Source organism: Bufo gargarizans, chromosome 4 (genome assembly GCF_014858855.1).
Source record: "Bufo gargarizans isolate SCDJY-AF-19 chromosome 4, ASM1485885v1, whole genome shotgun sequence".
In the NCBI taxonomy this organism is placed as follows: Eukaryota; Metazoa; Chordata; class Amphibia; order Anura; family Bufonidae; genus Bufo; species Bufo gargarizans.
The window spans coordinates 514,462,334-514,477,635 of NC_058083.1; the positions used below are offsets into that span (position 1 = coordinate 514,462,334).

At 44.5% G+C, this 15,302-nt stretch overlaps 1 protein-coding gene across 1 annotated transcript in view; it reads left to right on the forward strand.

Moving 5' to 3' along the window:
- Positions 1–12,960: 12,960 nt before the first annotated feature.
- The window catches only part of LOC122934343 (gastrula zinc finger protein XlCGF66.1-like), a 34,106-nt gene continuing 31,764 nt past the window's right edge, over positions 12,961–15,302 (forward strand). The window contains exon 1 of the mRNA XM_044289745.1: positions 12,961–13,042. The gene's annotated coding sequence lies outside the window, so the exon portion shown is untranslated. The remainder of the gene's footprint in view (positions 13,043–15,302) is intronic.

Sequence of the window (15,302 nt, forward strand, 5' to 3'; positions counted from 1 at the left end):
TGACACCATAGGCGACTATACCAATAATTATACTTTCCTGGCATAAGTTATTGGATACACGTTGGTGCAGCTACTCCTGGACATATATTTCTGATACTGCCTTAAAATAGGTTTTCAAAGTCCACAGAGTGCTTTAAAAAAGTGATAGATTTATGTATTACAGATGAAATGGGTATGTGTATGCATGTTTGAGTAATGCATATACACTCACCTAAAGAATTATTAGGAACACCATACTAATACGGTGTTGGACCCCCTTTTGCCTTCCGAACTGCCTTAATTCTACATGGCATTGATTCAACAAGGTGCTGATAGCATTCTTTAGAAATGTTGGCCCATATTAATAGGATAGCATCTTGCAGTTGATGGAGATTTGAGGGATGCACATCCAGGGCACGAAGCTCCCGTTCCACCACATCCCAAAGATGCTCTATTGGGTTGAGACCTGGTGACTGTGGGGGCCATTTTAGTACAGTGAACTCATTGTCATGTTCAAGAAACCAATTTGAAATGATTCGAGCTTTGTGACATGGTGCATTATCCTGCTGGAAGTAGCCATCAGAGGATGGGTACATGGTCAGAAACATTGCTCAAGTAGCCCGTGGCATTTAAACGATGGCCAATTGGCACTAAGGGGCCTAAAGTGTGCCCAGAAAACATCTCCCACACCATTACACCACCACCACCAGCCTGCACAGTGGTAACAAGGCATGATGGATACATGTTCTCATTCTGTTTACGCCAAATTCGGACTCTACCATTTGAATGTCTCAACAGAAATCGAGACTCATCAGACCAGGCAACATATTTCCAGTCTTCAACAGTCCAATTTTGGTGAGCTCGTGCAAATTGTAGCCTCTTTTTCCTATTTGTAGTGGAGATGAGTGGTACCCGGTGGGGTCTTCTGCTGTTGTAGCCCACCTTTCTTTCCCATTCTGACATTCAGTTTGGAGTTCAGGAGATTGTCTTGACCAGGACCACAACCCTACATGCATTGAAGCAACTGCCATGTGATTGGTTGACTAGATAGTCGCATTAATGAGAAATAGAACAGGTGTTCCTAATAATTCTTTAGGTGAGTGTATATATGTAATTTCTTGGTGCTTTGTGGTAACAAATCGTTTTGTTTTTTTTCTTCCTGAAAATGGCAGCTACACGCGTTACAAAGTGAAAGTAAAAAGCTCAGGAATCCTTGATCACCCATAAGGCCATGCAGACAGCCAATCAGCAGCTATCCAGTCCCTGTGAAGTCATAGCCCTTTAAAAGCCTCATCCCACGTGATCTCCACCATTTTACAGTAAAGTGAGCATAGGGACAGGAGTGACCAGCGCTAGGGTTGGTGTGGAATATTGGACAGTGAGACTGCAGGGACAGTGTAGGAAGATCGTAGGGAGACTGTACACACTACAGGGAGACTGCAGGGACAGTGTAGGGAGATCATAGGGAGACTGTACACACTACAGGGAGACTGCAGAGACAGTGTAGGGAGATCGTAGGGAGACTGTACACACTACAGGGAGAATGCGGGGACAGTGCAGTGACGCATTTAACAGTGTCCCCCCTTGGTTAATAGATAAGTAATTGTATTACACCTTGAATCTCAAATTGGGGTGATTAAGCTGTCTAATACTACTGTTATTGGGGTGGGGTGTCCACAATGTTTTATAGATAATCATTTCTATTATGCCTTGAATCTCAGATAGGGGTGAATATGTTAACACCACTGCTATTTGTTTATGCCCCTTGGTTAATGTATAAGTAATTCTATTACGCATTGAATCTCAAATTAGGGTGAAAAAGCGGTCTACTGCTATTGGGGTGTCCACAATGTTTTATAGATAAGTAATAGCAACATAGAAGCCTATTAGAGGGGCATAGTCTCAATGTGATAGTAATAGCCACACACCAGCACACAGAGGATGGGACACCAGTTATTGCTATGCATCTTTAGCTGAGTTCATTGTAACACCATCTAAAGGAGGGCCACAGTATCACATAACATTGTGTGGTTCTCTATCAGTGTTCTCTTTGTTCTAGTATTGGTGGAGACAGCGTGCCACTTTAGGAGTATACTCACCTTGTTATGCCACCCACTCTGTAATGCGTCTATATCATCAGCGTACGGTTATGGGATAATCCAGATATCTAGAATGTTTCGCTGTCCTACACATTATCTGCCTATCCTCACGCAGCTAACCTGGATGGTTGGAACGCCCTCCTTTTTAAAAAAAATAACATATTCAGAAATAAGCTGTTTGTTATTTTACTTAATATGCCTACTGAAGAAACCAGCCAGCAGCAGCACATGGATCAGAACCTGAACCAGCAGGTGGTGGCATACTTGGAGTGCACCCTGTCACCCCAGATCCAAGATCCCCTGGACTATTGGGCAGCCAAACTTGAAAATTGCCCATGACAAGCTTTCCTGCCCTACCAGTAATGTGGCAGCAGAGCGGGTGTTTAGTGCGGTGGGGAGCATATTTACCCCAAAGAGAACTCTCCTTTCAACACAAACTGTAGGGAGATTAACGCTTAGAAAGATGAATCAGGCATGGATCAGCCAGGATTTCGACACAGTGGTGCCTGATGCATCAGACTTGATCATTCTGGCAGTAATGTTCTGACTGTAGTGTCTTGCTACACCAAAACATTGTGAAAAATGGCCCATTACTACTGGCCACGTGCTTCACTATTCTGATGCAGCCACCCGTTTGATGTCACATATCTGCTGCAATCTTCTCCTACTGCCACCGCCTTGTGCTATTACTGCCACTTCTGTTTCCCCCTCCCCACTCTGACTGACCACTATGTTGACGAATCATGCTGTTGCCACCATGACCACTCTGTGACTGGGCCACTATGATGACTCCTCTCTCTGTTGCCACCCTCACCCTCAGGATGTGATCATGATTTGGAAGCCAAAAGCAGGAGTTGGTCCAAAACACAGAAGACATGCAAATATTCCTTCACATTGTCATCTGTTTTGGATCCACTCCTGTTTTAGCCTTACCAGTACTGATCAAATACTGATGCAAAAAACTGACCAAATGCTGAGTGCTTGATAGAGGCCACTAAAGTCCTGCATGTCGGACTTCTTTATCATCTGAGTAAAACCAATGTCAGACGCACATGGCCCAAACTCATGCAAATTGAGTATGAGGCCTGTATCCCATGGTCAGCATTTAGCATCAGGATTTGATCATGATTTGGAAGCCAAAAGCAGGAGTGGGTCCAAAACACAGAAGACATGCAAATCCTGTTTTTGCCTTCCCAGTACTGATCAATTACTGAACAAATACCGAGCATGTGAAGGTGGATGCTCAAAAGACAGGATCCGTTTTTTTCTTTTTTGGTTCTTCTGAAGGATCAGAAGAAGGGAAAAATGAACTGTTACATCAACATAAATGACACCAACTCCACTCTGTCATGGGGTCACTACTTGTATCGGTGTGTAACACACCAGGTTCTCAAGCATTCTATGTGAAAACAGGAGATGGTATAAAATGAGACAGCTCTTTCACTCTACAGTGGACTTTGAGTAGGTAACGCAATAGCTTATCGATCAATCAATGTGGACACCTCACAATTCGGTAGAATCAATGTGTAACACACGAGGTTCTCTAGCAATTTATGTGGAAACAGGAGACTGTGTAAAAAGAGACTGCTCTACAGCAGTTACTGTATGGTTAGCCAAAATCAGGAGCCAATCCTACTCTCAGATAAGGTATCATGAAAAGATCTGACCCATAACTGACCAAATAAGTGTGAGCTGAGACTAATAGTGATGCACGCCAATAAGCACATCCATATTATTTATGTGACCTGCCTGTCATACTGACACAGTGTCACTACCAGAACAGACTAGCTATGCATGTTGCTGCAATGCACAGTGATCTACACTGACCTACACTCTCCCTGCAGGCCGGGATAAAGCTGATCTAACGCTTTTCATTATGAATTAATTCGGGAAAAAACTATTTTATTTGGGAAAATTTAGCAAAGTGTCCAAATCTCTAGTATTGCATGTATAACGTGGATACAACTATTATAATAATAATAATAATAATCTGTTTTTATACACAATAAAAGCACACAGAGCTATGGGGACTGGGTTTTGCAGATGTGCTAGTGGCCATCTAGCAACCCATGTCCTCAGCTCTATACCCAAAATCCCAGTGACAGGTTCCCTTTAAAGCGGTTGTCCGCTTTTAAAAAATAAAATTATATACTGATGATCTATCCTCAGGACAGGTCGTCAATATCAGATCGGCAAGGTCAGACTCCTGGCACCCCCTGCCGATCAGCTGTTTGAAGAGAAAGCAGTGCTTGTACAAGAGCTGCCTTCTCTTCATTGTTTTCCTGCTCCTGGCTCCTTCCCATTCACTTGAACAGATCCAATATTAAACAGATCTTATTACTTAATTTGATATTCATGACCTATCCTGAGGATAGGCCAAACAAAATCGATTGCAGCATGTCCTTCAAGGATTTCTTTAATATTCAAAACGAGTCCATAAAAATGTACGAAAAGTGCAACGTTTGGACTATAACATAATCTTTTTCTGTTATAGTCGAACCGTTGCACGATCTTTTGCACTTTTTGTACGTTTTTATTGACTCGTTTTGAATATTAAAGAAATCCTTGATGGATATGCTGCCATCGATTTTGTTTGGATTATCTAAGGGTACTTTCACATTAGCGTTTTTCTTTTCCGGCATAGAGTTCCGTCACAGGGGCTCTATACCGGAAAAGAACTGATCAGGCATATCCACATGCATTCTGAATGGAGAGTAATCCGTTCAGGATGCATCAGGATGTCTTCAGTTCAGTCATTTTGACTGATCAGGCAAAAGATAAAACCGTAGCTAATCTCAGGCGAAAAAAAAAAAAAGACTTGCCTGAATGCCGGATCCGTCCTTCCGGTCTGCGCATGTGAAAAAAGATACAAGACGGATCCGTCTGTCCGTATGACAAGTGGAGAGACGGATCCGTTCTTGCAATGCATTTGTGAGACGGATCCGCATCCGGATGCGTCTCACAAATGCTTTCAGTCACATCCAGACCGGCGGATCCGGCGGGCAGTTCCGACGACGGAACTGCTTGCCGGATCACACTGCCGCAAGTGTGAAAATAGCCTAAGGAGCAAACGTAGAGGACCGGTGGTTGCTGACTGGCTGGGCATGCCGAGGGAGGTCTGGAAGGTATACTAGTGCTGCTCTCACACTGCTTTTTCTACGATCCTGAGGATAGGTCATCAATATAAATAAAAAAAAAAAGCAGACAACCACTTTAAATGTCACTGTATGGTATCTGAGGAGACATCTGTTCTGTGGATACATCCTGAGCATTTCTATTAGAGACCATAAATATGATATGAACAGAGCATTATAAGTACAGTACATGCCGCTATTATTTATATGTATGTGGTATATGTACAATTATATATATATATATATATATATATACTACATACAGTATGTGAGATAGATAGAAGGTGGGCTTTCAGTATCAGTTTCTCGGGTGGGCCCCGTGTACCCCAGTCCGACACTGGTTACACTTGTTCCAAAGCCGTGACTCCTTTGTACATGACCGTACTGCTCCTCTCCTCTGCCGTGTTCTGTGGTAGGTAAAGTACATGTATCCGTCAGTGTGTGAGAGACGGACACAACACATTTCACTAGAACAGTAGGGCGATGGACACACTGAAATGTGAACCTATGAAGATGCTGGCTTCAACACAAGAGTGGAAAATACAAGTGAACAGCCTGGTGACCTAACATCATCATCTACTGGTCTAATGTTAGATTGTGATCTGTTTTTCCACCACAGTCAGCAAACAATTGAATTTAACTCCACACCTTGAAATTTGTATAATAATGTTATAAAATATCACTATAAGGTTAAAAAGGGGTTTTGCAAGAATGGAGGGTTTGTCAAACCCCTGCATTCTGCCGTACCTGCAAAGGGAAGATCACTTACCTGCTTCCCATCACAGGCTCCCTGCTCCTCCTCTGCTGGGCTCCAGCATTATCAACATTCAGTTTTGCATTGCCACAGCACATTACAGGCAGCGGGGGCTTTAGGCTTCCCTTGTGACCATTTTTTATGACACAAGGGGCTCCTGACACTGCCGCAGCCTGTGTTTGGCTGCTGCAGTGTCGGGCTTCGCTTGCATCATGACAAAAGGTCACATGATCGCCTGACACCACTGCCTGTGATTGGCTGCTGCAGTGTTGGGCTTCCCTTGCATCATGACAAAAGGTCACATGGTTGCCTGACACCACTGCCTGTGATTGGCTGTGTTAATGTCAAACTGGATGTTGACATCGCTGGAGCCCAGCGGAGCAGCACAGGCTAGAAGGAGGAGCGGGGAGCCGGCACCAGGAAGAAAGCTTCCTTTTGCAGGTCCAGCAAAATGAATGGGGAAGGGGGGGTTGCCAAAATGCTCTCATGCACAACCCCTTTAAGGTTATATTAAAACTTACTAATAATAGATTTATTTTTGGCAGATGACTTTATCGGAAGCACAGAGAAACATCTGATATCTTTAAATATTAAAGAAGATGATTGTGGTGGCACAGAAGATGCACATGAAGAATATGCCATTACCTCAGATGTATCCTCAGCTTTTCATAGCAAAGATCTATCATCTGATCCTTTGGATGGATTTCAATCTTCTGATTTATCACAGACTGTTAAGCAAAATAAAAGTCACAAAAGAAGTGTTCAACATCAAAGAACTCACACAGGGGAGAAGGCTTTTTCATGCTCAGAATGTGGGAAATGTTTTCACTGGAAATCACATCTTCTTAACCATCAGAGAATTCACACAGGGGAGAAGCCATTTTCTTGTTCAGAATGTGAAAAACATTTTAACCGTAAATCACATCTTGTTAAACATAAGAAAATTCACACAGGGGAGAAGCCATTTTTATGTTCAGAATGTGGGAAATGTTTTATAGATCAATCACATCTTGTTATACATAAGAGAATTCACACAGGGAATAGGCTATTTTTATGTTCTGAATGTGGGAAATGTTTTATGGATAAATCACATCTTGTTGTACACGAAAGAATTCACACAGGGGAGAAACCATTTTCATGCTTAGAATGCAGGAAATGTTTTACAGATAAATCAAATCTTGTTAAACATCAAAGAATTCACACAGGGGAGAAACCATTTTCATGTTCAGAATGTGGAAAACATTTTAACCGTAAATCACATCTTGTTAAACATAAGAAAATTCACACAGGGGATAGGCTATTTTCATGTTCTGAATGTGGGAAATGTTTTATGGATAAATCACATCTTGTTATACATGAAAGAATTCACACAGGGGAGAAACCATTTTCATGCTTAGAATGCAGGAAATGTTTTGCAGATAAATCAAATCTTGGTAAACATCAGAGAATTCACACAGGGGAGAAGCCATTTTAAAGGGTTTCTGTCACCAGATTTAACCCTATTAAACTGGCTGATATTAGCGATGTGCTAATGTCAGCACACCCTAACTCTCCTAATCTCATGCTTCTGGATGCCCCCATTACTGCACAATTTTAACTTTTATAATATGCTAATTAGTCTCCAGGAGCAGGGGGGGGCGTTTCCCATGCTTCTAGAAGCTCCGTTCGCCCACCTCAAGTCACGCCCTGCCATCCTTGATTGACAGGGCCAGGCAGCGCTCCTCTCCGGTTGGCCCTGTGTGCTGGGACTGCTCATGTGCGAGATTTATCTCGCATACAGGGCCGGCCGGAAAAGACGAACGCTGGCCCTGTCGCTCAAGGACGGCAGGGCGTGACGAGGTGGGTGAATGGAGCCTCTAGGAGTATGGGCAATGCCCCCCCTGCTCATATAGGCTAATTAGCATATTATAAAAGTAAAAAATGTGCAGTAACGGGGGCATCCGGAAGCATAAGATTAGGAGAGTTAGGGTCTGCTGACATTAGCACATCGCTAACACGGTTAAATCTGGTGACAGAAACCCTTTAATGTTGAGAATGTAGTAAATGTGTTAACCATAAAGCAGATCTTGTTAGACATTGGTGAATTCACACAGGGGAGAAGCCATTTTTAGGAGCAAAATGTATGCAAAGATAAGTTATTTCTATTACATTAGAAAATTCACACACGGGCAAAGCCATTTTTGTGCTGTCAGGATGTCAGTTAAAATTGCAAGTCAGAGAACATACACAGGAAAAAAAATTCATGTCCACAATGTGGGAACTGTTTTATCCACACATCACTTCTTATTTATCTTTTTCAAATGTTTTTATTTAAGGTTGACATAAGAAAAGAAAAAAAACATACATTTTAATAAGAGCAGTAATATTGATCAGTATTATTTATGACATGTATCTGGTGATGGTCCCAATACAAGCAAATAGAGCAATATATTAAAGTATAACTGTCGTATTTTTTTTTTGGGGAGTATTGGATTGTGTTGATTAATATCTCCTTGGTGGCCCTATTTCAACTTTTCTTTGTGTATTCAATTACCCCTTAATTCCACAGTTTTGTTCCCTGTACTGCCTACTTTTACCTGTGCTTAAAATCAGGTTGCTATGCAGGTCCGTCTATATGTTGAAGGACGGAGGACGTAGAAGCACGCGGCGTGCAAGGTCACATTACTGACAGCCAGGGACTGTAAGTAAATGATTAAAGCCAGGTCCTCCCCAGCAGCTGATAACAGTGCCTGGGCTGTGTGCACTTCTCCCTGTCCCTGCGCTTGGCAGACGCTCCCTCACTCAGCAGACTGGGACAATGCAGAGCCGAAGCAGCGCAGACCAGGGAAGGGAGATCTGCCGTCTGCTCAGTGTATAAATGAAAGCAACATGCGGTAAGAGGACCCCTTTGTGCTGCAGGAGATTAACCCTTTAGGGGGAGGGCTCTGGTTACTGACACTTTTGGGGGGCTATTGTTACTGGCTAGTGAGGGCAGACGGGATTAGCCTCAGGGGGAGGGCAGTGGCGGCCTTCTTAACTGAATAGTGAAATTGCAGTTTTATGCAGACTGGTTGCTAAGGGCTGAATCTTATTAAATATGGGGTAAGTCAGTCTAATAGTAACTGATTCTGGAATATCATGTTATTAGTAACTACATATATGAAAATTGAAATTAGGGTTTAAATGTGACAGTTATCCTTTAAAGTCATTTCGTCAACCTTTCGACATCTGTCTGTTTTTTAAGAGGGAAATGAGGGATTGGGGGGGGGGGGGGGGAAAGAACCATTACAGAATTCTCTGCAAACCGCAGAGCAAGTAAAACAACATTAGCCCAACTCATTCATCTCCTCTCCATATTCAGTACATGTAAAGTCTAAACATACACGCGGTGCGCAGGGATCCCCATTGAGCACTCAGATTAGATCATATCCCTGATATAGGCGGGTCATTCAATAAGATTCGTGTCTGGTACCAGGAGGTGAGCTGGAAACATTCCTGAATATATCTCCTAACCTGGAGGGGCAGTAAGTCTATAAAACTCTCCCGGCACGCAAAAAATTGCTTCACGTGTGTCTCCTTTTTTGAAGACGCCTCTACCCAATCCATCTTCATTAAGAAGGAGAGTTTCTCGAGAAATAACTTAAATGGTGGGGGTGTAGGATCGATCCATGTATGGAGGATGGTCTTGACCCCTGCTGCTGCTATTAGACATAGTAGTTTCCGGCTACCAGGGGTGCACCGAGTTGTGGTTGAATCAATGTATCCATATAGGGTCCAAAGGTGCTGCTGACATCAGATGGGTGGTGGTGTATGTATGTATTTTACCCTAAAAGGATTGTATCTCCGGGCATAACCACAAGCAATGAAAAATGTCTGCTCCTGCCTCACCACAATGGAAGCAGCCATCTGACTCAAAGACGCCCATACGATGGCCCCGTACTGGAGAAATATTTGTCCGGTGATAAATCTGTAGGGTCATCTCCCGGTAGCAACTGTCTGGCAAATAGCAGAGATTGCGTTCCAGGGCCTGATACAAAGTGGACTTCGTTAGTTGCGGGATATCGCTGAGACACTTAGTTATTGACCCATTGCCCTTGACTATAATCTAGAGGGGTATTTAGAAATTTATAGTAACTGGTGGTATGTCCCCTTAAAGGAGGAGTATGTTTGAGGGAGGCCTGTAAAGCCGGACTCCATTCTTGAGGACATCACTTCTTCTTAACCCGTTTGCTGCTAGCGCCGTACATGTATGATGCTGGAGCGACGGCCAAACATTACGAGTGGGTCCGCAAACCGTTTTCCGTGAAAAAAAATAGGACAGGTTATATTTTTTTGATGGACTGGAACCACGGTCACGGACGCGGATGACAAACGGTGCATTAGCCGAGTTTTCAACGGACCCATTGAAAGTCAATGGGTCCGCAGAAAATCACGAAAAACAGAACAATGGACACGGAATGAAAACAACGGTCGTGTGCATGAGGCCTAAAGCTGAGTTTCAATAGCAACATCCAAACAGGTGGTCGACCAGGCTCTGAGGCTGCTGCTTCTCCCTAGCAGACCCAGACTGGAATGGTTGCTGCCTCTCTCCCAGGTTAAGCTACCGCTAACACTTGGCTGATACAATACTGGCTAGAAAGCTTGCTCCTCAGACAGAAATGCTAGATCCCTCTGCTGAGTCAGAGCATAATTAACTAAACAGTGCTACCTGCAGACAGCTTTTGAGAATACATACAAGGCATAATACAAAGAATAAACAAATAAAGGGCATCCGTCAGCAGATTGGTACCTGTGACACCGGCTGACCTGGTACATGTGCGCTTGGCAGCTGAAGGCATCTGTGTTGGTCCCATGTTCATATTTGCCCGCACTGCTGAGAAAAATTATGTTCTGATACATGCAAAAGAGCCTCTAGGAGCAAAGGGGGTGTTGCCATTACACCTAAAGGCTCTGTTTTCTCTGCAACTGCTGCACCCTCTGCACTTTGATTGACCGGACCATGCAGTGAAAATGTCTTCACGCCAAGTCCTGGAGAAGGGGTTACAGTTGCAGAGAGAGCGGAGCCTCTAGCTGTAATGACAACGCCCCCATTGCTTCTAGAGGCTTATTTGCATATATTAAAACATCATTGGGCTCTGGTTCTGTATTTATGTAGCGATGGTGGTTCTGGTGCTGTATTTATGTAGCGATGGTGGTTCTGGTGCTGTATTTATGTAGCGATGGTGGTTCTGGTGCTGTATTTATGTAGTAATGGTTGTTCTGGTGCTGTATTTATGTAGTGATGGTGGTTCTGGTGCTGTATTTATGTAGTGATGGTGGTTCTGGTGCTGTATTTATGTAGCGATGGTGGTTCTGGTGCTGTATTTATGTAGTAATGGTTGTTCTGGTGCTGTATTTATGTAGTGATGGTGGTTCTGGTGCTGTATTTATGTAGTGATGGTGGTTCTGGTGCTGTATTTATGTAGTGATGGTGGTTCTGGTTCTGTATTTATGTAGTAATGGTTGTTCTGGTGCTGTATTTATGTAGTGATGGTGGTTCTGGTGCTGTATTTATGTAGTGATCTTGGTTCTGGTGCTGTATTTATGTAGTGATGGTGGTTCTGGTGCTATATTTATGTAGTGATGGTGGTTCTGGTGCTGTATTTATGTAGTGATGGTGGTTCTGGTGCTGTATTTATGTAGTGATGTTGGTTCTGGTGCTGTATTTATGTAGTGATGGTGGTTCTGGTTCTGTATATCTGTAGTGATGCTGGTTCTGGAGCTGTATTTATGTAGTGATGGTGGTTCTGGTGCTGTATTTATGTTGTGATGTTGGTTCTGGTGCTGTATTTATGTTGTGATGTTGGTTCTGGTGCTGTATTTATGTTGTGATGTTGGTTCTGGTGCTGTATTTATGTAGTGATGTTGGTTCTGGTGCTGTATTTATGTAGTGATGGTGGTTCTGGTGCTGTATTTATGTAGTGATGTTGGTTCTGGTGCTGTATTTATGTAGTGATGGTGGTTCTGGTGCTGTATTTATGTAGTGATGGTGGTTCTGGTGCTGTATTTATGTAGTGATGGTGGTTCTGGTGCTGTATTTATGTAGTGATGGTGGTTCTGGTGCTGTATTTATGTAGTGATGGTGGTTCTGGTGCTGTATTTATGTAGTGATGCTGGTTCTGAATTTGTGAGGTAAACTTACATCTGATGCTATCTATTCACATCTGCGTTGGAGGCTCCATTCGGGGGCCTCTGCCGCAGATTCTGTCAAAAAGATCTCAAGGTAAAAAAGCAGCATCCCAAACATAAACTGAACGAACCTGATTGTAGTGACTGGAGTCTGTTCTGCTCCGTTTGCTTTAATTATGTGCTGAATCTGGCACTTTCCATCCTGCTCTTATAATGGAGTGTACAAACCTTACTAAATATTGTCCAGTATGCAGAAAAGAAGGGCTTTATGTTATTTGGGAGGCCCCCAATGAATGCAGTGCTTCGTACACCTGGAAACCTTAATGTAGCCCTGGATACAGTCACAGCTCTGCTACATACACACAATAATTACATCAGGTGTAGCACTCCGGCTGCTGTAAAACTACAACTCCCAGCATACACACTTGTCTTCGCAGAACTCCCACAAAAGTAAATAAAGCATGCTGGGTATTGTAGTTTCACAACAGCTGGAGAGCCGAAGGTTTATGACCCTGTATTACATCCTGATGCCACACATAAACTCCAGGTCATCCAGAGCAGCAGCACCTGGTCATGTGGTCACTGACTCCTTCCACATTTGATCACATGGTCATGATGTCATCCCAGGTCCTTTACCTCCTTCAGCAACACAGCCTGGCTCCTCCCACACAGGACCACATGGTCATGACATCATCACAGGTCCTTTACCGCCTTCAGCAACACAGCCTGGCTCCTCCCACACAGAACCACATGGTCATGACATCATCAAAGGTCCTTTACCCTCCCTTCTAAAAACACAGCCTGGAGCCTGACTCCTCCCACACGTGATCACATGGTCATGACATCATGAAAGGTCTTATAGCCCACTAATTCCTATCGGTAATGCCTAGAATGTATGGGCTCTGGAGAGCTTTCGGTCACGTAAGGAGGTGAGTCTGAGATAGGTGGTGGTGATAAGTGAGGTTCAGGTAAGTGTCCTGTGTGCTGGGCTGCGGGGCGTCCTCTCCGTGTTCTGTGCGGTCTCCTGTGGGGTCAGGATTAGGGACAGGTTTACAGTCAGGGAGGTTTTGTGGAGAACATTAGTTTCTAGAACAACTTGGGGGCGGGGCTACATCCTCTCAGAAGCCCATACATTCTAGGTGGGTACATGTTGTGTCCAGCAGGGCAGGTAGGTGTGTAGTCACCGCCATTGTCTGTCAGGATTACTGGGGCAGAGGGGGCATTAGGGTTGTCAGCTTTCCCAACAAAAAATACAGTTCAAGTAAAGCCACACCTCAAAGGGGTGTGGTTATGGGGGCGTGGCTTAAAGGGCTTCTGTCACCCCACTAAAGTCATTTTTTTGGGGGGCTAGTTAAATTCCTTATACTGCGATATATGAAAATATAATGGTGTTACTTTCCTTCAGCAGTTTCTTATAAAAACGAACTTTTATAATATGTAAATCTACTTGCTGGTGGCCGCCGCAAAAAACCGCCCCCTCGTCCTGTTGATTGACAGGGCCAGCCGCGATTTCCTCCTCCGGCCGGCCCTGTCAGCATTTCAAAAATCGCGCGCCTGTGTTCATTCGGCGCAGGCTCTCTGAGATGAGGAGGCTCGTCTCCTCAGAACTCCCTCAGTGCGCCTGCGCCGATTACATCACCAAAAGAGTAGACGTCATCGGTGCAGGCGCACTGAGGGAGTTCTGAGGAGGCGAGCCTCCTCATCTCAGAGCGCCTGCGCTGAATGAACACAGGCGCACGATTTTTGAAATGCTGACAGGGCCGGCCGGAGGAGGCGATCACGGCTGGCCCTGTCAATCAACAGAAGGAGGGGGCGTTTTTTTGCGGCGGCTACCAGCAAGTAGACGCCCTACTTGCTGGTAGAGACCTGATTTACATATTATAAAAGTTCATTTTTATAAGAAACTGCTGAAGGAAAGTAAGTAACACCATTATATTTTCATATATTGCAGTATAAGGAATTTAACTAGCCCCCCCCCCCCCAAAAATGACTTTAGTGGGGTGACAGAAGCCCTTTAACCGCATCCGGACCGCCTAACGCAGATGTGCGGTCCGGAGGCGGCAGTCCTGCGCTCAACGACGCATATACGCGTCATCTCGCGAGGGCCGGGATTTCCTGTGAACGCTCGCTCACAGGAACGGAAGGTAAGCGAGTGGATCTCCAGCCTGCCAGCGGCGATCGCTCGCTGGCAGGCTGGAGATCCGAATTTTTTAACCCCTAACAGGTATATTAGACGCTGTTTTGATAACAGCGTCTAATATACCTGCTACCTGGTCCTCTGGTGGTCCCTTTTGTTAGGATCAACCACCAGAGGACTCAGGTAGCTCAGTACAGTCGCACCAAACACCACACTACACTACACCCCCCCCCCCCCCCGTCACTTATTAACCCCTTATAAACCCCTGATCACCCATGATCACCCCATATAAACTCCCTGATCACCCCCTGTCATTGATAACCCCGCTGTAAGGCTCCATTCAGACGTCCGCATGTGTTTTGCGGATCCGATCCATGTATCCATGGATCCGTAAAAATCATACGGACGTCTGAATGGAGCCTTACAGGGGGGGGTGATCAGTGACAGGGGGGTGATCACCCTGATCACCCCCTGTCATTGATAACCCCCCTGTAAGGCTCCATTCAGACGTCCGCATGTGTTTTGCGGATCCGATCCATGTATCCATGGATCCGTAAAAATCATACGGATGTCTGAATGGAGCCTTACAGGGGGGGTGATCAGTGACAGGGGGGTGATCACCCTGATCACCCCCTGTCATTGATAACCCCCCCTGTAAGGCTCCATTCAGACGTCCGCATGTGTTTTGCGGATCCGATCCATGTATCCGTAAAAATCATACGGACGTCTGAATGGAGCCTTACCAGGGGGGTGATCCGGGAGTCTATATGGGTGATCACCCCCCTGTCATTGATCACCCCCCTGTCATTGATCACCCCCCTGTCATTGATCACCCCCCCCTGTAAGGCTCCATTCAGACATTTTTTTGGCCCAAGTTACCGGAAATTTTTTGTTTGTTTTTGTTTTTTCTTACAAAGTCTCATATTCCACTAACTTGTGTCAAAAAATAAAATCTCACATGAACTCGCATACCCCTCACGGAATCCAAATGCGTAAACATTTTTAGACATTTATATTCCAGACTTCTTCTCACGCTTTAGGGCCCCTAAAAA